The sequence below is a fragment of the Panthera tigris genome, chromosome X (assembly GCF_018350195.1).
Source record: "Panthera tigris isolate Pti1 chromosome X, P.tigris_Pti1_mat1.1, whole genome shotgun sequence".
In the NCBI taxonomy this organism is placed as follows: Eukaryota; Metazoa; Chordata; class Mammalia; order Carnivora; family Felidae; genus Panthera; species Panthera tigris.
The window spans coordinates 103,227,931-103,248,796 of record NC_056677.1 but is presented as its reverse complement, the minus strand read 5'-3'; positions in this window follow the sequence as shown (position 1 = coordinate 103,248,796).

Sequence of the window (20,866 nt, the reverse complement as noted above, 5' to 3'; positions counted from 1 at the left end):
AAATTTATGTGCAATGTTTTCTCTATAAAGCAAGCACAAGAGCATTAAATAGAGTTTAGAAAAATTCCTACCCCAAATGGTTAAAATAAGTCAAAACTGAAAGTGTGCTTCAGCTATGATGAAATCCACCAGAGTAAAATGTCTTTCTCTATAGATCTAATTATCTAGTTATGTCTATATCTCTCTACCTGTCTCTACATCTATCTAAAGATTATATACACTACTTTACCATTTTAAATGGTAAATTGCCTCTCAAAATAAGTATGCATAAACATGAGAAAAAAACATGGGTTATGTGTCCTTGTCAGCTTTTTAAATTCATAGGTCAAGTAATAATGAATCTTAAATTAAATTGAAACTGAGTTCCACTTGGACTCTATGGAGCTGCTGCTCCAAACATGTGTTTGCTTAAAGCCAACACTCCTAGTTCTACAGTAAACATAAAGGAAAAATTAAAAAAAGCATTGTACTTATGAATATTTTTTCATGAATTCTAAGTGAATTATGATGCTATCACAGCTATGTACATGTGGATAAGAACTAAGGTAAGGAGTGATTTTAGATCTAATATAGCATTAGCTTAGTAAGAGAGGTTGATTCACATCAATTTTTTGTCTGATGTGTTGTGTAACCAACATTGAGATAAGTAATTTCAAAATAGTTTGAGAATGCAGTTATAAACAGTATAATTATGGTTTCCTACCACATCAAAACAGTCAATTCTAGTCAATCTTGCCTCTATAATATATCTTGTATCTGTTTCCTGTTTCTATTACTTATCCCTCATTATTTTCATCTGGAATATTGATGCAGCCTAACTGTCCCCTCCATCTACAGGTTTTTCCTTTTTTCAATCTTTCTTCCAAGTTTTTATTTAAATTCCAATTTGTCAACATACAGTGTAATATTAGTTTCAGGATATTAGTTTCAGGATATTAGGATTCAGTGATTCATCATTTACATATGACACCCAGAGGTCATCATAACTACAGGTTTTTCTCATTCTAATTGATCTTGCACTCCTCTACTAAATTAATTTTCTTAAAGCACGATACAATTAGGAGCACCTGGGTGGCTCAGTTGGTTAAGTGTCCGACTTCAGCTCAGGTCATGGTCTCACAGTTTATGAGCTCAAGCCCCACATAGGGCTCTACGCTGATGGTGCAGAGCCTGTTTGCAATCCTCTCTCTCTCCCTCTCTGCCCCTCCCCACTTTCTCTTTCTCAAAATAAATAAATAATCTTAAAAAAAAGCACAGATATAATTAAACCACCCTTGTACCTCAAAACATTCACTAACTCTCCATTGATTACTAAATAAATCCAAGTGCCTTATTTTAATGCTCAAGAACATAAACAATCTACCCGGAACCACATTTGTACTATTTCCTCCTAAATCTTTCCTGTTGCTACAGCAAAAACTTGTAATATTTTCACACACACCAAAGAGTTTATGCCATCATTGATCCTGTTGTTTCTTTCACTTAAAATACTGCCCTTTACTTGGTGAATATTTTCTTATCCTTTAAAACTCAGGTCAGGTGTCACTTTTTCTCAGATGTATCCTCTTTTTCAAGATGTATTAGATGCCCCATATTTATGATTATATTAATTCAAACCTCAATGATTGAACTTGACATATTTAATCATAATTTTCTATTACTAAGACTTTCTCCCTTATTAGACAATTAGCTCCCTGAGACAGGGGGCGGTATATTATTTACCCTTACACCTCTAATATCTAGCATATCTTAGGTGCTCATTAAATGTTAATTGAATGAATGAATGAAGATGCTTCCCACATCTATTTATGCAGTCTAGAACTCTCTGGATACCAGTTATACCTTTCCATATGCCTTCAGGGCCACCTCCTGCCAGCACTACAAATTTAAAATAAACCAAATTTATTTCTTGTCCTCTTATATAATACCTAGTAGTTCATTCTCTTATACTCCTATCACTGTTGCTAATATCACCATCGTCCCAGTTCTCCAGGCTCAACATTTCAGAAGCATAGTCAGTTATGATATATCTAGAGAAGTATTTGTCACATTTGTCCCATCTTTTTTTCATTTTCATTGCTTCAGTCTTAATTCACATCCTTAATATCTCTCAGATAGGTAACCACAAATAGCTTCCTAACTGCACCCATGCCTATCATCTACTTCCCACTCTTAAATTCATTATTCATGTTTCTGCCTGATTAATCTTTGTAAAACAAAATTCTATCACGTCACACCCTAGATCACAAAAACTTTAGTGAGTCTTACTGTCTAGAGATACAAGTTCCATTTCCTTAGGCTTCTATTTAAGTCTATCCATTGTCTGAAAATCATCTATCCTTCAAGCCTTACCTCTATTACCTTAATCCAAGTACCATGTAATTCAGCTAAATAAAGCTACCCACTAGTTTCCAAATCTGTCCTGTGCTTTCCCCTTAAAACCTTTTTCTCATGCAGTTTTCTCTCTGTCAAATATATCATTTTATCTCCAATTGTCCAAATCAATTTAAGACCTTCAGAAGTGCCATATATTCCTTAGAATTTTCCTTGATCCTTACAGTTGGAAGCAAACTTTTTTCCTCTGAACTAGTTTAGTTTTTTGCTCACTATGTTCTTATGATACTCATATTTTACCTTCTTTTTAGGAGAGCTGTCATCTCCCTTTCTAGACTATAAGCATCTTGAAGGCAGAATTCATGTCTGATTCATTTTTTATTTCATTTTATTTTGCATGGCACTCAGTCGAATGTTTGCAGTGATCAACAAATGTATGTTGAAATAATGGACTTGAATGTGTTTACCAAAATGCCAAGAACGGTTGGGATATGAAGATAATACATTAGAAACAGCAGACAGAAGCAGAGGAAAATTGCAATCATGATGGTAATCTTTGGGATACACCCTCTCATCAGCATATGACAGAATAAATACAGTAGCGTGGCAGGTTACAATTGATAGAATACACTTGAAAAAAATGTATGACCTTTTAAATGCCAATAGTATAGACTTTAGATTTATCTGTATGAAGGTTTATCAAGCAAATAAGCTTACTGAAATCAATGGCGCAAGGGAAAGTAAAAATGTTAGGTGTTTATACTACATATCATTTTTAATTGTTTATATTTACTACCAAAAAGTAAAAGGTGACACATAGAAGTGGCATGTGCATGTCTTTATAGAACATATTATGGAATGTAGCATGTATCTTATACATACATACTCATCTTAGTACTCAAAAAGAAACACATCCTTTACAAAAACAAAGTCCTATTCTCTAAAATAGATCACCCAAGGGGCGCCTGGGTGGCTCAGTTGGTTGAATGACTGACTTCAGCTCAGGTCATGATCTCTCGGTTTGTAGGTTTGAGCCCCCTGTCCGGCTCTGTGCTGACAGCTCAGGGCCTAGAGCCTGCTTCGGATTGTCTCCTTTTCTCTCTGCCCCTCCCCGCTCTCTCTCTCTCTCTCAAAAATAAATAAATATTTAAACAAATTTAAAATAGATCACTCAAAGTAATTATAAAGTGTAATAACATGCCATTTGAATGGTTAATCATTACCTTAGAATCATTACCTCCAATATATACAGATTGATTTGTAGTCGTAACATTTACAGTTGCTTCCCCCAACAAGATTTAAACTCTTCAATATAAACTCTTTTTACAGTGCCTTTAAGCAAAACTGGGTCCAGAATTTCTTAATAATTGTTAGTGGATCAAATGCATAGTGAAGTGCTTTTTAGATAAGATCATAATTCTACCCCTCTTGTGTCTTCTGCATTTTTATTTGTATAATGTGCTTTAGCCACATACCTGGTATAACCTACGACTCACCAGAAAATTGTTCATATGATTTTCTTTAATGGGGGCATTTGTAATTAGAATCTTTGCAAGTCTTCAGAAAAATGACATTTCATTCTAAACTTTCAGCCATGTGGCAGCTTGAATTGTTTAACACTGTGCCATGGTTTTTCTTGAGTCATGTTGAAATACTTCTGTAGTACTTCCAGGATTGCATTAAGTAATGAATGTACTGTAACATTGTAGGGAAACATGAGGATTAATGTTGACATAAAAATGCTAAAGTTTTGTAAAAGGATGGATTTCTTATTTACTCCTTCATATTTGGAACTTTAGAAGGGCTGTAATTTCATTACATAACCTTAATATGGCTTGGCTAGTGAATTTTAGATTTCACAAATATGTCTATAGGAATCTCATAGGAGAAAATAAATAAGGCTTCTTAACATAACATATATCAACTTAGTGTCTTCTGGGAAATGAATTTTATTAATGATTTAATTTCTTATTTTTCCACAGGATTTGAGGTTCCAATTAAAACCCTGTTTGCACCATTGCATTACTGCCTGCTAGTACTTAATCTTCACCGAAACCCTCATCACTTATTTTAAAACAAAAGAAGAATGAGGTAAGGAGAAAAGTAATGAAATTCAACATAACCCATCTTTCAAAGTAAGGGGAAGCAGCTTTTTAAAAATGATCTAGTATCAGTGGCATTCAGAAATTATTTGCTGAACACAGAATGTGTTCAAGTGTGACATCTCAATTCCAAGGACTCTATGTCTTCTGTTATGAAATGAACCACACAGACTTATTTTTTCCTTCGTTGCTGTTGCTGTAGCCTAAGGTAATAATTATTGATGTCACTGATATACCACAAATCGTAATGTATATTGCAAAATGAATATTCTACTTTATCTCATGGAGATTCTATGATGTTCTGGTGCTGTAGTGATGGGTACAATTAACAATCTAAATGCAATTTTTTAAAAAAAATATGTACAATTCTAGTGTTCTCATAATACATCATATGCATATTTTCTTACATCATGGGGTCATACTTAAAGGCTTTCTGCCCAATCCACCATTATGTCCTTAAATTCTCATGTTGCTAATTTATCATTTTTGAAATACTTAATCTGACAATTCTTTGGAGTATTATGTTTTACTGAATAACATTGCCTATATCAGAGTAATGATATAATCAGGGGTGTCATTTAAAAATGCAATATCATTTCCTAAACCCAAATCTAAGGAAACATGTAAATATGAAAACAAAGTCAAAAAGTATCCACTCTTTTCCCTCATAGTCTATAATAATGGGATGTTTTTCATTAAAGTAAAAACCTAAATATACAATTATTTTCCACAAAAGACAAATAACACCCCAAGTGAATTGATATGAAATGTTTATATTCACACCAATTTGGAGTGACTTAATGAAGATGACATGTATTAATTCTGGATTGACAGCATATAAACAAGTAAAGCTATGTCTATACTAATGATAAAGTTATTTTTGTTGAGCCTGTTAGCCTTGGTCAAAGTGAACTATATTTTTGAGTGTCTATATGTTTCATAAGTTTGAGAAGATTTAGAGACGATGTATTAAGCTTTGAATCCCAATCTTCTTTTTAGGGTCTGTCAAAGTGCCTGTGTTTGTCATATGATAGAAGGAAGGGAGTGAGGGAGCAAGGGAGAGAAGAGTTATGCTTCACAGCAGCCAAGGGATTGGTCTACTGTGCTGTGTAAACATAGTTTACTATATGGCTCTAAGGATTTCAAGTTTGGATTCTCTTCCTTATGTTAGTCTCCACTTAGGAATTTGTAATGAGCTATGCCCATGTTCCTCATTAATTTATCAGCAGTCTCTTTAGTGGATTTATCTTTCTCTTAAGCCCCAGATCATAGCTACTGAGAGCACCAGTGGGGAAAGTTTAACAGCCAGCATACTATGCTTGCTAATTTCTATTTGAATAAGCATTTATTTTAAAAAATTGACTTATGTATAAGATTCACCCACTAAGTTCACTATAACCCTTTTAGTGTTTGTACCCTAAAAAATAAATCCACCTTTGTGAGGTATAACTTACTGGAAAGGCTGTCAGTGCTCAGATGTTTACTAAGGATTATGGTAGCTGACTTATGCACTGCATCTTTGTGTATCATCTAGTCTTAACACCTCACACTAGTAGTTTGTCTCACTAATTCTCGTAATTTTCTATAAGGTAAAAAATAAGTAAGATGTGACTTCCCTCTCTTTGGGGTGTGGTAAAGAACCACCCTGAGGTACCTCTGCATTGAATCACCACTTAAATTCAGTTTATCAAATATAGATTGATCACATTCCACTCAAGGCAATGTCTCTAGGTTTATAAAAATGAATAAAATATGACCCCTGTCTTCTCAGATCATAAGATTGAGAAAGCCAAGTATATATACCTCATTTTAATACTATCTGTTGAGCATTCTGAAAGAGATAGGGGTAGGATGGCATTGGAACTCTAAAGAGAGACATTCAACCAGGTAGGAAAGGAGAGAGACTGAGAGATATTACTTAAGCTAACAAAAGATGAGTAGAGGCAGCCAGGCAATAAAAGATGTCGAGCTGCATAGAGCAACAAGAAGAAAGGTGTAAAGCATAGATATGATTAAAATGAAGGTCATCTCTCCTAGTATATGGTACAGCAGTGAAAAAAGAATGCTTCCTGAAGAAAAGAGAAGTCTCCCTGAATGAGGTACACATTGATAGAAGTCTTGAAGCATAAATATGAATGAGCCAAATAAAGAATTGAGAAAGGACGTTTTCTAAACAGAAATAATAACATTCAAATACTATGTTTATAAGCTTGTTTCATGTCCATTTGCGTGGCATCAGTCAAAATGAATATAAAAATCAATAGTCTTTTTTTTCTCCGTTCTCTACACTGTAAGTAGTCAATACATTGATTCCTACTTCACATAAACATAACATTTCAAACTGAAGGAAATTTAAATACCATGTCATTCAGACTCTTCTTTTTTCTTTTTTTTAATGTTTATTTGTTTTGATAGAGAGAGATAGAGGAGATAGAGCGTGAGCTGGGGAGGGGCATAGGGAGAGGGACATAGAGAATCCCAAGCAGGCTCCACACTGTCAGCACAGTCTGAGGTGGGACTCTATTTCACAAACTGTGAGATCATGACCCGAGCCAAAATCAAGAGTTGAATGCTTAACCAACTGAGTCACACAGGTGTCCCCAGACTCTTATTTTCTAAATGCAGAAATTGAGGGTCAGAGGGATGAGATGACTTGTTCAAAGGAGAGCTGTTTGTGATTTTCAGAGCCTAGGTAAAATCTGATGCCCCCATATCAGCAGAAAAACTTGAAAACTGAAGTAGTTTTGTATGGCTTCCCTCAATCCCAGTGGATTGCCATTAGAGGCAATAAAGTCTAGAGGTTAAAATGTTGGCTTTAGAGTCTAAATACCTTTGTTTTCACCAAATACAGGTCAAGTGATTTTAGGCAAGTGAAATTATCTCTTTTAGCTTCATATCTTTCATCTATAATATGGGGGGATAATAATATAAAATGCTTTTATCAGTGCCTGGTACATAATAAGCATTCCATAAATGTGTTGTTATTATCTATCTTTAGGCAATCAAGTACTAGCATACATGAGTAGATTGTGGTATAGGTACTCTTAAAATTGATTTGACTGTCCAACTCCTTTTTAAGAATTTGTTGTTATGAGGGGCCCCTGAGTGGCTCAGTCAGTTAAGCATCTCTTGATTTTGGCTCTGGGTATCATCTCACAGTTCATGAGTTCGAGCCCCATGTAGGGCTCCACATTACTGGTGTGAAGCCTGCTTGGGATTCTCTCTCTCTCCCTCTCAGTGTGCTATCAAGGTAAATAAATAAACTTAAAAAAATTGTTGTCATGACTATCATGCAGCCAATTTCACCAAAACCTTTCTAATTTATGATGTTTTAGAAATGCCATGTATACACAGAGTCCAAATTATGTGATTTCCTATTTCCTAGTATTAATGGAGAATATTAAATTTTTATAAATTAAATAATATCAAGTACTGGTTAAGAGCTTTTAGAGTAAGAATTGCAAATCTGTCTATTAATTTGAAATGTGAAAATCATTCCTACCTTAAGCAAAATTGTCCAACAAATCTGTTTCTTGTATAAGGATATAGGAATGGCTATGTGACCTTGCATCTGATCCCAATCTTATGTTCTAGCACTCCTATTATTTAAACAATACAACAGATTAAAGCTGAAAGCAAAGTGATGTGAATTTCACACTCTAAGGAAAAAAACCACAATCAGTACTACCCTGCATGTCAGGCAGATGATGGCTTTTGTTCATTTCACAAAATAACTTTAAAGACATTTTTATTCGTAAAAAGTTTTGCCTTGATATAAATTTTCTACCCAGTGGATATTAGACTTTTACTGCAGGGCTTTTGGACATTAGATAGCTACATATGACATGAGACACCTCAATGCTTCCAAAGTCGTTATATTCACTGCTAATGAATTGAAACCTTTAGATCTGTAATGTGGTTCATAAATCAAAGCAACATTTTATACACATTTGTGTGATCCATAGTTATGCAGACAAAAATGAACTAAACAGAACTATTACCATCTTGGGAAGATATGAATTTGTTTTGTGATTTAAATAACAAAGATTTTTTTTTAAACTTGCTATGCTTGAAGGTACAAGTAACTAATTTCTAAAATGCAGAGGATATGATTTTTTAAAATAGAAGTTTACAGTGTATGGCCTATAAATAAAATAAATCTGTTACATAAAAAACCCAGTGAGCAGGTGGTCACATTTCACAAGTCATAGATTATTGGGTTTGCTTAACATAATAGTTTTTAATGTAATAATATCTTCAGTGTTAAAATAATAATAATATCCTCAGTTTTCCTGTATTATGGTATGAATTTTGATAAACTATTCTGAGAAACTGTTTTCTATTTATTCTTTTCTCCTATCAAAACAATCTAGTAGTAATAAACATCCAAAGTTCACAAGGTTAGATTATATTCTTTAGGGAGCAGAAAATTCCCTTCTTTTCTTAATGTAAAGGAAATGAGATAATATCAGGAATCTGTTTTAAAGACCTACTTTCAGGTCCTTAAAGCTAGAATTCTTTATAGCTAAAGTTCTATGAAGTGTATTTTATCTATCCATACTATTCTGCTATGAGAACAAATATGTAAAACAGTAATTTCCAGGCACTCCACAGTTTACATTAATGGCCTGATTATTTTATGGCTGTAATACCTTATAAAGAAAAGCAAATAGGGGCACCTGGGTGGCTCAGTCGGTTAAGCGTCCGACTTCGGCTCACGTCATGGTCTTGCGGTCTGTGAGTTCAAATCCGGTGTCAGGCTCTGTGCTGACAGCTCAGAGCCTGGAGCCTGCTTCCGATTCTGTGTCTTCCTCTCTCTCTGCCCCTCCCCCGCTCATGCTCTGTCTCTGTCTCTCTGTCAAAAATAAATAAACGTTAAAAAATTATTTTTTTAAATTATTTTTTTTTAACGTTTATTTATTTTTTGTGACAGAGAGAGACAGAGCATGGACAGGGGAGGGGCAGAGAGAGAGGGAGACACAGAATCTGAAACGGGCTTCAGGCTCTGAGCTGTCAGCCCAGAGCCCGACGGGGTCTCGAACTCACGGACCGTGAGATCATGACCTGAGCCAAGTCGGATGCTTAACCGACTGAGCCACCCAGGCGCCCCAACATTAAAAAAATTTAATAAAAACATATAAAAATTAAAAAAAGAAAAGCTTATAGACTGTACGATTCAGAAAGGCCTTCACTAAATGTGTAGTAGAATCCATCAGTAAAACCATCTGGTACTGGACTTTTCCTTGTTGGGAGATTTAAGATTAGTCATGTAATCTCCTTACTTATAATTGATCTGTTCATATTTTCTATTTCTTCAGTCTTGGTAGGTTGTATGTTTCTAGGAAGTTTTCCATTTCTTCTAGGTTATCCAATTTGTTGGCATGTAATTGTTTATAGTAGTTCCTTGTCCTTAGTATTTTTGTGGTATCAGTTGTAATGTCTCCTCTTTCATTTCTGATTTTATTTCTTTGAGTCTTCTGTCTTTTTTAGAGTCTAGCCAAAGGTTTGTCAATTTTGTTTATCTTTAAAAAAAACAGGTTTAAGTTTTGTTGCTCTTTTCTGTTGTCTTTTTAGTCTCATTTTACTTCTGATCTTTGTTATTTCCTTCCTCCTACTAACTTTGAGTTTAATTTGTTCTTTTTCTAGTTCTTTGAGGTATGAAGTTATATTATTTATTTGAGATCTTACTTTTTCCTAATGTAGGCATTTATCACTATAGACATCCCTCTCAGAACTGCTTTTTCTGCATCCTATAAGTTTTGGTATAATGTGTTTCCAATTTGTCTGAAAATATTTTAAATATTTCTTCTCTGCCACATTGGTTGTTCAGGAGCTTGTTGTTTAATCTCCACATATTTGTAACTTTTAAAGTTTTCCTTATTATTGATTCTTTTCCCAATGTACACATATATTAAATCATCATGTTGTACACTTTCAATATATTACAATTTTATTTGCCAATTATACGTAAATAAAGTTGCAAAAAAATAAATTTCACCTTCTCAGGTTAAAAATATAAATAAAAAAGAAAAGAAAAGCAAATAAAAAATGTCTTCAACATCTGATACTGAAACAAGAGAACTTTCTTAAGATTTGATCAATCAAAACAAAAAACAACAGCAAATAAAACCCCAGGTTTCCATTAATACCTCTTTGTTCCACCATTTTTATTTTAATTTTTTAATGTTTTCTTTCTTTGTAAAAGATTTTTAAAGTATTTATTTTAAACTTGTATTTATTTTGAGAGAGAGAGAGAGAGAGGGAGAGAGAATCACAAGCAGGCTCCATGCTGTCAGTGCAGAGCGCCACTCAGGGCTCGAACCCACAAACCGGAGGATCATGACCTGAGCCGAAACCAAGAGTCAGACACTTAACCGACTGAGCCACCCAGGCACCCCTTAAGATTTCATTTTTTTAAGCAATTTCTACACCCAACATGGGGCTCGAACTCACAACCCCAAGATCAAGAGAATACACATTCTTCTGAATGAGCCAGTCAGGTGCCCCTCAACCATTTTATTAATTGAAGTTTTACTAAGTTCAGCATATTTTAAAGTGACTTAAATGTGCATTTTTATTTCATAAGTCAATCATCTTTCACAAAAAGCTCTATTGACAGCTAAATTTCTATGTTTTCATTTATGATGATTTTTATTTTCTTATATACCATTTCAGAATAGCTTCCTAAAGTTATTCGGTAACAAATTTTAAAAATTGCATATCTTGTAACTCTTTTGTATATTGACAAAAAAGGATTATTATGTAGATTGAAAATATTCTCACAGTGACTGTTTTCCTTGAAAGCATAGTATGTGTGTATGTATGCCTATGTCCATGTATATGTGTGTATATGTGTGTGTCTGCAAGTGTGCTAGAGGGAGGGAGAGAGGATTAGAAGGAGAGAGAGAGAGAGAGAGAGAGAGAGAGAGAGAGAGAGGAGTGTGGTGAGAAAACACACTCTAGTTTTGTTAAGGAGAGAATTCAAGTAAGTGAGGTATACTAAAATTCGAGGAAGTGAAGTATATGTCAACTCTTCATCCTTCAGCCTAACCACCAAGATATACATTAATGAGACTTTGTTAAATTTTAATTTTAGGCTAAATGTGGGGAAACTTTCATAGTAATTTTTTACTTTCATTCACACTTTAAAAAAATGAATATATTGATCTATTAAAAGTATAATTTATTTCAAGCATAAGTAAATTCCTCAAATATGGAATAACTTTTGGGAAACAGCCTTTATTATGCCTTGATGGAATTCAAATGAAAGTTAATTGATTCTTTAGGAGTGCAAGTCATTTTTGGTTTTGTTTTATCCTAATCTTTGATTCCATTTCAAAACACTTCTGGTTTCTATTATTTTTGTTGTTGTTTTACACTTGACTAAAGTATCTTTCGCAGCATCTTATCAAAGGAAAAAGAACATTAGCTTCCTTTTACTGGAAAATTAAAGTTATATCTACATTCAAAATTGTGTTATGGAAGCATTCTCTTAACTTTAGCAAACATGTTTTTGTTTGTACCATTAACTAGGGGTCATTTGTATCTACAGAAACTAGATGTATGTCTATGACTTACATATTTATTTTCACTAAAGCTTCATCAGGAAGATGGAAAAATTTTTTAAAATATATATTCTAACCCCTGGTTTCTTCGCCCTCCCAGTAAATAAATACAACCATCTTTCAGTAATATTTTCCATTTTGGATGTACATCAGCAAGAAGGTAATTTGTGAACAGTAATTTGTCAGATTTTGTGATTACCTATTTCTTGGATCCATTTGATTTCCACTCAAGTTTTTCTCCCTGATTTTTTGGCTTTAAGATTTATTTTTGAATTCCCTTTGTATTTACAAATGATGTGCTTGACAGATATGTTACAAGGATTGTTATACATGCAGTAAAGTGTTTTAAAAAATTACTCACTTTGCTTATGAGCCAGTTTATTGTCCTTTGTGCAAAGTAACAAGCCATTCTGTCATGGATGAAAGATCTTGATTTGCGTGTTTACAGTGCACAACTCCTTCATGGCTGAAAGCTTCTAGTGATTTCAATCTTTCTGTCACCCATACAAATCCCAGATCTACATATAGAGTCTGATTACAATAGATAAAGATTTATTTTTCAATTATTAGTTGCAATAGATTCTTGATTAAATGTCTGTATTACCAACAGTGTTCCACCTCTTCATGGCCTCCACACCCGCCCTCACCCTTTACCCAGCTACTATCAGAAAACTCATCACTTGGCAATAAAACATCATTTCAGATTTTTGTATGAATTACGGCTCTCTGTCAGCTTATTTTAATTAGTTCTTTGATTTTTAACATATAACTGAAGTTTCAACACCTTATATATGACAACTCTAAATGTCAATTCTAAATGTAAATGGTTATACATTTGGAGAAATATCTTATAGTAAATGTTAAGGGTTCATTCTTGGGATGTTCTTATCATGAATGAATAAGCCAGATTTTTACAATGGAAAAGCTACTCTCTGTGAATGAGCTACTTATATTGCATTTTGGAACTACTACAGTTCCATTTAGTAAAACGTTAACATAGTAGTTTAGCAGCAGAGGAAAATCTGACTCAATGCCTTTCTTAGCCAAAGAAACAGATTGGATAATGAAAATTTCTTATTGACACTAAGAAACACCCTGATACATTTGCAATAACAGTGTTCCTCTTAATCTAGTATCTATGTGTTATTAGCTTTGAAATCCTTATATTAACCTACACTAATTAGAGTTGTTCTTACTTTCATTTTGAGAACTAGAAAATGAAAAAGTAATTTATTTTTTTCAAGGTTATGTATCACATCTATGTTAGAGACTGAAATAAAAGTCTATTATTTAGATGATATGTGATGTGTCTCTTAAGCAATTTCTGTCATTATTCTCCATCAATTTTCTTTAACCATTAAATAACAGGTTCTAACAAATGACTGAACATAACTATCAAGCCAAATATAACACAGGGAAAGCAATGATAATAAATACTTAGGAGATTCATGGTGCTTGGCACTTTACAAAGTATTTTCATGCCCATTACCTCATTTGTTTCTCAGAACAAGCTTAGAAGCAGGTGAAGTAGGTATATTTATTCTCATTTTATAGGTGTGGGATGTAAAACTCAGAGGTTAAATTACTTTCCAAAGTCAGAGCTAGAAAGTGAAAAAGCCAGGATTCTAATGTAGATCTTTTTGCCTCCAAACACAGGGATATTAATACTAAGGCATAGTACAAACGCAGAATTTATAATTTGTCTCTAGACAAATGCCTAAGCATCCTTGTCAGAATCCAAACATCAGTTACCAAATAACTGCATTTTAATTAAATGCACCTTAGCAATATTCACAAAACTATGGATAGTAAGAAACAAAGCATTAGGAAATCATAAATTTGAATAAGTCAGTTGTATCTGAATATCTGTTCTATCCAGTTATATATACCCCAATGAATTTTTATATTTGTTATTTAGTTAACAAAGGAATATTATTAACCACATTCTATATATGAAGAAACAGACTCAGAAAGGTTTGCTAACTTACCTCAAATTGCACAGTTTATAACTTGATAGAGCCAGAATTCAAACAAATATGTCTGTTACTCAAAGTTTTGCTCTTTCCTAAGCCATGTAAACCATCAAGAAAAGAGTTATTTTCTCAATGGTGGAAATTCTTTCTCAATGTATACATATATCAAATTATCACACTATACACTTTAAATATATTACAATTTTATTTGTCAATTACACCTAAATAAACTTAAAAAGTTACTTTGATATTATGTACTTCCTTGGATAGGCACTATTTGTGTGTTTCACATATAGATGTTTTTCTTAAATATATAGGTAGCCCTAAATGGGATTCCTCAGATACTTAAGAATTCAATATAAGAGGTATCTTGCAGAGCTTGAGGTTTATAGGGAGAAACCTGATGATAAGCTTGGGATGAATTTATACATTTCTTCTATATTTTTTAATAAATGTGGAATAAACCTTTGCTGAGGGTTTGTGTCATAAACTCCACTGGGCTCTGAGGATACATGTTTAAATCATGGCTCCTTTCATTAAGAAGCTAATAGGAAGTTCATTCATTCATTTACTCAAGAAATATTTATTGAGCATCTAATGGAAAGATGAGCACAAAGAAAATGAGGTTATATCTACTTTGGTACTTTAATCACTCATGAAATAGAAGAAGGGAAATACTTTCTGGAACTTTTTAATCATTCTAGTTTTTCATTTTTACAGTTCCATGTCAATTTAAAACAATTTGTTAACAGCATCACTTTCAGATGCTCCCAAACAAAAAGCAACATTATTTTCACTTATTCATGCTGCATAATAAATGTATGTTGAGAGTCACTGTCTGCCCCAGTTTTGTTTAGTGATATAGTGTTGTGAAGACTGTTAATTGCCAAGGTCAGAGGTTTTGGGGATAGCTAAACTTCAGTGTAACATCTTGGACCAATTTACACATTGCAGGAAATATAATTCAGTGTTACAATAATATATGTATGTGGACATTTAAAGTGTCCCAATAATCTCTGCTTATCAGGTCAAGCAAACAAAACACTCTGTGAAATTTCCTACCTTCATGTCCTGAGTTTTGTAAATCAATGAGTCAATAGCTCAGAGAGGACTAAATTAATCAATAATAAAAGCACAAGGCTAAAAAAGAGCAATAAATGTCTTCTGTTTCCCTCTCTACATATAATAACTTTAGATTTCTGTTTTGTTGGCAGAGGTTGTAAAATTAGATAATTCTTATATATTTATATGCTTCCAGTAATAATACTTTTATTAGTATGAGAATTTCAAGACACAGCAAGTAAACCTTATGACATTCTATCTTGTTTTTTACCATTGCTGGTGTCAATGTGTCAATAAAAGTTGGAATGTCTGATTCCTCCTAATCCTTAAATGCTTATAAAGTGACACATTTTATTTACACTTTAAAAATGCATATTTAATTCTCTTCTTCTGTGAACATCAATATTTTTCTGCTCAGTGGATGAATATTGAGTAGGGCAACCTGCCAGCTCTCCACTGGAGAATTGGGATCTGGCACTCCCTCCACTTTCAAAACACGCTCAAGCAAGGCTCCTTGTTCACATAGGGCTCACATTAACAAGTAAACTCAAAATATCTTCAAACAACATGAGACACCCTGCTTTATGTACTTAAAGAAGGTCAGTAGTCTTTCTCATGCCAAGGAAAGCATATGATTTAAATTTCAGAACATGATTTCATCTAAAACTTGCGAAAAATGTTTTTATTTGACTGGAAAGTTAAAAAAGAAAGGATAGTTGTTGCTGTTTGCATATGTTAATTAAATGCATTCAGTAACATTTCTTTAACAACCACAAATTGTTGTATTCTTTATGGTCTACAATGTAGTTTTTAAAAAGTTATTAAGCTTTCAAAATGACATTTTGTACTTTTGTGATAAAATAGCTTTCCTACCAAGGAAATAAAGAGTATTTGAAACTCCATGGCAAGTAGCAGTAGGTGGGAAAAAACTTTATGAATACATACAAGAACAGCATGGTTAAGCTCTTAATTTTATTACTGTAAATTTATTTTGATTTGTCTTTGGAACCCAGCAGGAACAAGAGAGATTGCATGGAAGAAAACAAAAACAGCTCATTTACGTGCCTAAGGTTCTGTAGATGTAAATTAAGCTCCCTTTGTTTCGAAGCTTAAAGAGTTTTAGGTCTCTCTCTCTTGTCTCCCATGACATGTTTCCATCTATTACCTTGTTTTCATTCTTTCTACTCTTGGACATGACAATTTGTCCAAAGAGAAAGGAGACTGAACCAAATTTTAAGATCTTAAAAGTTCTACTCCAATTCCCTTTGTGTGAACCAGGACTCCATACACAGTCCAAAAGGGAAGCAGGGTATTCCAGGCTTTTTATTTTTTATTTTATTTTTGTCTTTTCTTTTTAAATAAAAAGCATACATATTTTAGATGTACAACCTGATGACATGCTATGAATATATATAGTGCAATAATCACTATTACATTCACTGTAGCATTATTTACAATAGCCAACATATGAAAGCAACCAAGCATCCAGCAATGGATGAATGAAGAAATTGTGAGATATGTAAGTATAATGAAATACTATTCCGTCTTAAAAAAGAAGACAATCCTGTCATTTGCAACAAGGATGAACTTGTGAAATAAACCAGACACAGAAAGAAAAAAACTACACGATCTCACATATGTGGAATCTAAAAAAGTGGAGTACATAGCAGCAGAGAGTTGAACAGTGTTTACAGAAGCAGGGAGATGGAGGAAATGGTTAAAGGGCACAAAACAGAGAGTTTTAGTTGCCTAGTGTTTTTTACAACAGAGTTAAGACTTTAGCTACTTACCAACTCAACATGTTGAAAAGCTTAAATTTTGATTAAATCATCACCATCATTACTTTCATTTAGTGAATGCCTACTATGTGCAGTGCACTGTGATCCACTCTAGTCAAATATATTATCAAACTGGTTTGAATGAAATTTTCTTAGAATTTTAAACCAGATAGATGTTTTTACATAATGTAGACAGGACCTAAATTCTAGATATTCAAACTTCTTGATTTTTATCTTATTTATTCTTCATGTTTTATAGTCCCATTAGTAATTTCCTAGGACATTTGGATATGAAAAATAAGCTGCTTACTTTTAAGTTTCCCACATGCATATAGAATCCTTTCCCAAATCATGTCAACTTCCTATATTTCCTCTATCACTTGGGTACTGCCCAAACTAATGGTATCTGCCTTCAAAAAGCAACAATGTTGGGGCACCTTGGATGACTCAGTCAGTTAAGCAGCCAACTCTTCATTTCAGCTCAAGTCATGATCTCACGATTGGATCCCCAAGTCAGACTCCATGCCAACAGTGCAGAGCCTGCTTGGGATTCTCTCTCTCCCTCTCTCTCTGCCTCTCCCTCACTTGCGCACACATGCACTCCTGTGCTCTTTCAAAATAGATAAATAAATAAACTTAAAAAACACTGATGCTGAAGGCAGTTTTTTAAAGCAGAGCAGAGTTTTTCTTGCAAAGATAAAGAAATGGTTAATGAGAACATCTGGATGAAATGAAATTACAACCAGCACTCAATCCTGTACCTCTTTCAATTCTCTATCCTCCATCCCTCTCTATTTTTTTATCCTTTACTAAGTTTCTAAAGAAGGAGAACAATGATGGTGCTGGAGTAGCTTCCTGCTTTCCCTAATACCTACCACTATACTCTGTTTAGAATTCTTAACATGATTCTTAGCATTATTAACTAACAAATTTGAAAGTCTATTTTATCTGTTATATCTTCCAGTATAAGAAGCCAAAGAATGCTATGGTTTTGTACTTGTGGCTGCTATTGTGAGGAAATCAAAAGATAGATATATCTCCAAGGAATTTTGCAAGTCATGAAGATGATTTTACTGAGCCCTTTCAAATTCATTCGCTCATTATTGAAACAATTTAGAAATCCCCCTCCTCATTTTCCTTGTCTTTTTAAATTTTATTTTCTCTTTCAATTCTTATGTTCAGAATTTTTTAGTCACTTGACTAATTCTTTTTCTCCATGTCCAAGCAATACACAATACACAAGTCTTGGTAGTATTATTTAGACATTGTACCTCAAATTCTATTCCCAAAGAAAGTATGTCATTCTAAAACACTATGCCCCCGTGACTGGATTATTACAGCCTACTTGTCTCTACAGTCTGTTTTCTCCCTAATTAAGCCCACCCAGTAAACCATGGCTAATCTAATTTCCTTCAAATGATACACCCATTGTATCATTCATCTTCTCAAAAACCTATGTTATTTGCCTATTTGCTGGTACTTCTCTGCATGACTTCCAAGGCCCTCAATGAATTGGATGACCCTTAGCTTAGTTGTTCAAGTCAATTTCCCACTTTTCCATAACACAATTACTCTGCTTCCATTAGGCTATTTTCTACAAGGTGCTGCTCATATTATTCAAATAACCTTGAAGGTTCAAGAAGGTCATATCTCCTCCATGAATTCTCTCCATGCCACAGCCTGTAGTGAGTAATTTCTTTCTCTACTCTCCTATAAGACATTTTATAACTCTCTTATGACTCCTTATGTTGGCACTTAATTTTATAGTTGGGAATTTAAAAAAATTATTTTACGTGTTGTATTATTTTCATCCTATCTTCTTAACCAAAGTAGAAGCTTTTCAAAGGCATTAGCCATTATTTCATGCAGATGCTCTACAGAACTTAGCATATCATTAGACATTTAGCAGATACTTAATGAGTACCTATTGATAGAGTATCAATATTTATTGATAAGGAGAGTTAAATGAGTTAACTCCCATTTCTGAATTTTTAACTTACCCCCTAAACCATCCACTCAGTAAATAAAAACCCTTGACATGTATGCTTTCTTCCATCATTTAATTTAGCAGAAAAAAAGTATTTCTTTGTTTTATACAGTCTGTCCACTTAAAAAATTTTTACCAAAATTGAGCTAATAATCTATGCTTTATTAGAACAGACTTTGGTAATTTTGTGCAGATTGATAGTCATCACCTATTTGCACTATAGGTAGTTGAACTTTCTATGTGTAGATCACATATGCCTTTATTTTTCTTTTTATTGTCACATGTGTGGGCTCCACATTCTTAAATACATGGTTTACAGCAGTATATAACATACTAGTATTTTTCCATTAGAATCTTAATTACAGACTTTAAGAGTATGAATGAACCTAGGAGTTTACCTAATTCAAATGACCCATCTAATGTTTGAATCTCTTATATGAAATATAATTATTTATTCAACACATATTCACTGAATACCTCACATGTACTAGTCACTCAAGCAGATAGTACTTGACTACATGTGGTGACTTGCAACTTTCAACTGTGTGAAGGTGGGCATTCTATCATAGAATGCTGTGTTGGAGAAGTCTCCCTTGTATTTCACTGAAATCTGCTCTCTGGAATTTCCTTTGTTCACCTCATTTTAGTTATCAGAATAACATAAAATAATTCTAGTAACTGTTCTGCAGGACAAGCCATCAATATTCAAAATAACTCTCATGCTACCATAGAGTAATATTTCTCTTCTCTTTGTGACACCACCTCAACTCCTTCCACAGTTTCCAAAATAATACAGTTTGAAGTCACCTCACGACCTTGCTCACTCTACCCTAAATATGTTCCAGTGTTGTTCTTATCAAGCTCATCAGATCTAAAGATCATATTTTGCAATATCCCTTTTACTGAAATTAAATTCATAGATAATATAACCTATCTACACACATAATCTATTAAAAAGTATATATACTTGAACTTTAATATAAATGAGAAATGCAATGAAATAAATTTATAATAAAATAAAATGCTTACAATGTGTAAGGTACAACTAAACTTTAGGACAAAAACACACCCTAAAGTTCTCGAAGTGTTCCCTTGGGGGAAGCAGCCCCCCACCCATGCTTTGATAGCGCACCCTTCTAGTTGGTCTAAAATTATTTAAAATAAAGTGGCCAATTTTGAATGCAGAACTTCACATATAATCTAATCTACTTATAAAAAGTAAACTTATCTCTTGCTTCATTCTACACACTGCACTTCTATTATTACAGTGTAAAATCAAAGGACTTTCTTATTCACTCTTTGAGCTTACAGTTAAATAAAATCCTAGAGTTTTTAAGTGTGAAGCCACACTTTTATACCAACTTTTATACTTAATAAAGTGTACTACCCTTATACTTAAAAAAACACCTTTTATACTTAAATATTTTAAATATGCAAATACAGCATATACTCCTATTAAATGTAACCATGCTAAATTTGGAAAATTGCCCCAATTTATTGATACTTTGATACATATTCCTGTTATGTATAATATTCATCCTGCTTCCAAGTTCAATTTTATCTATAAATATGATCACTATTCCTTTCATGTCTTTATCAAAAAAAAAAAAAACTGGGAGAGAGAGAACTATCTGCAAACCTCTAGGAAATATACTGAGAATACATAGCATAGTTGAGACAATATAGCCAACTGTTTAAGAATGCTGACTCCAGAGTCACAGTATTTGGTATAATCAAAGCTTTGCTACTTTACTAACTGTGCAAAATTGGAAAACTCTATGTCTCAGTTACATCATTAGCCAAATGAGGTTGAATATAGCCTGGGTTGGACTCTTACCTCTACCATTTATTACTTGTTTCAGCTCACTAAACCTCCATGTTTTCACCTCTAAAATGGAAAGAATGCCCTTTATTGTGCAGATTTGTTGTGAAGAAAAGAGATAATATATGTAAAGCCTATAGTGCAACATAGATTATCAAAACCTGGAAGCTGTTATAATTAAATACAAAATGTATATATACTTAAATATATGCAAATATATGTGCATGACATATTTTAATGTAA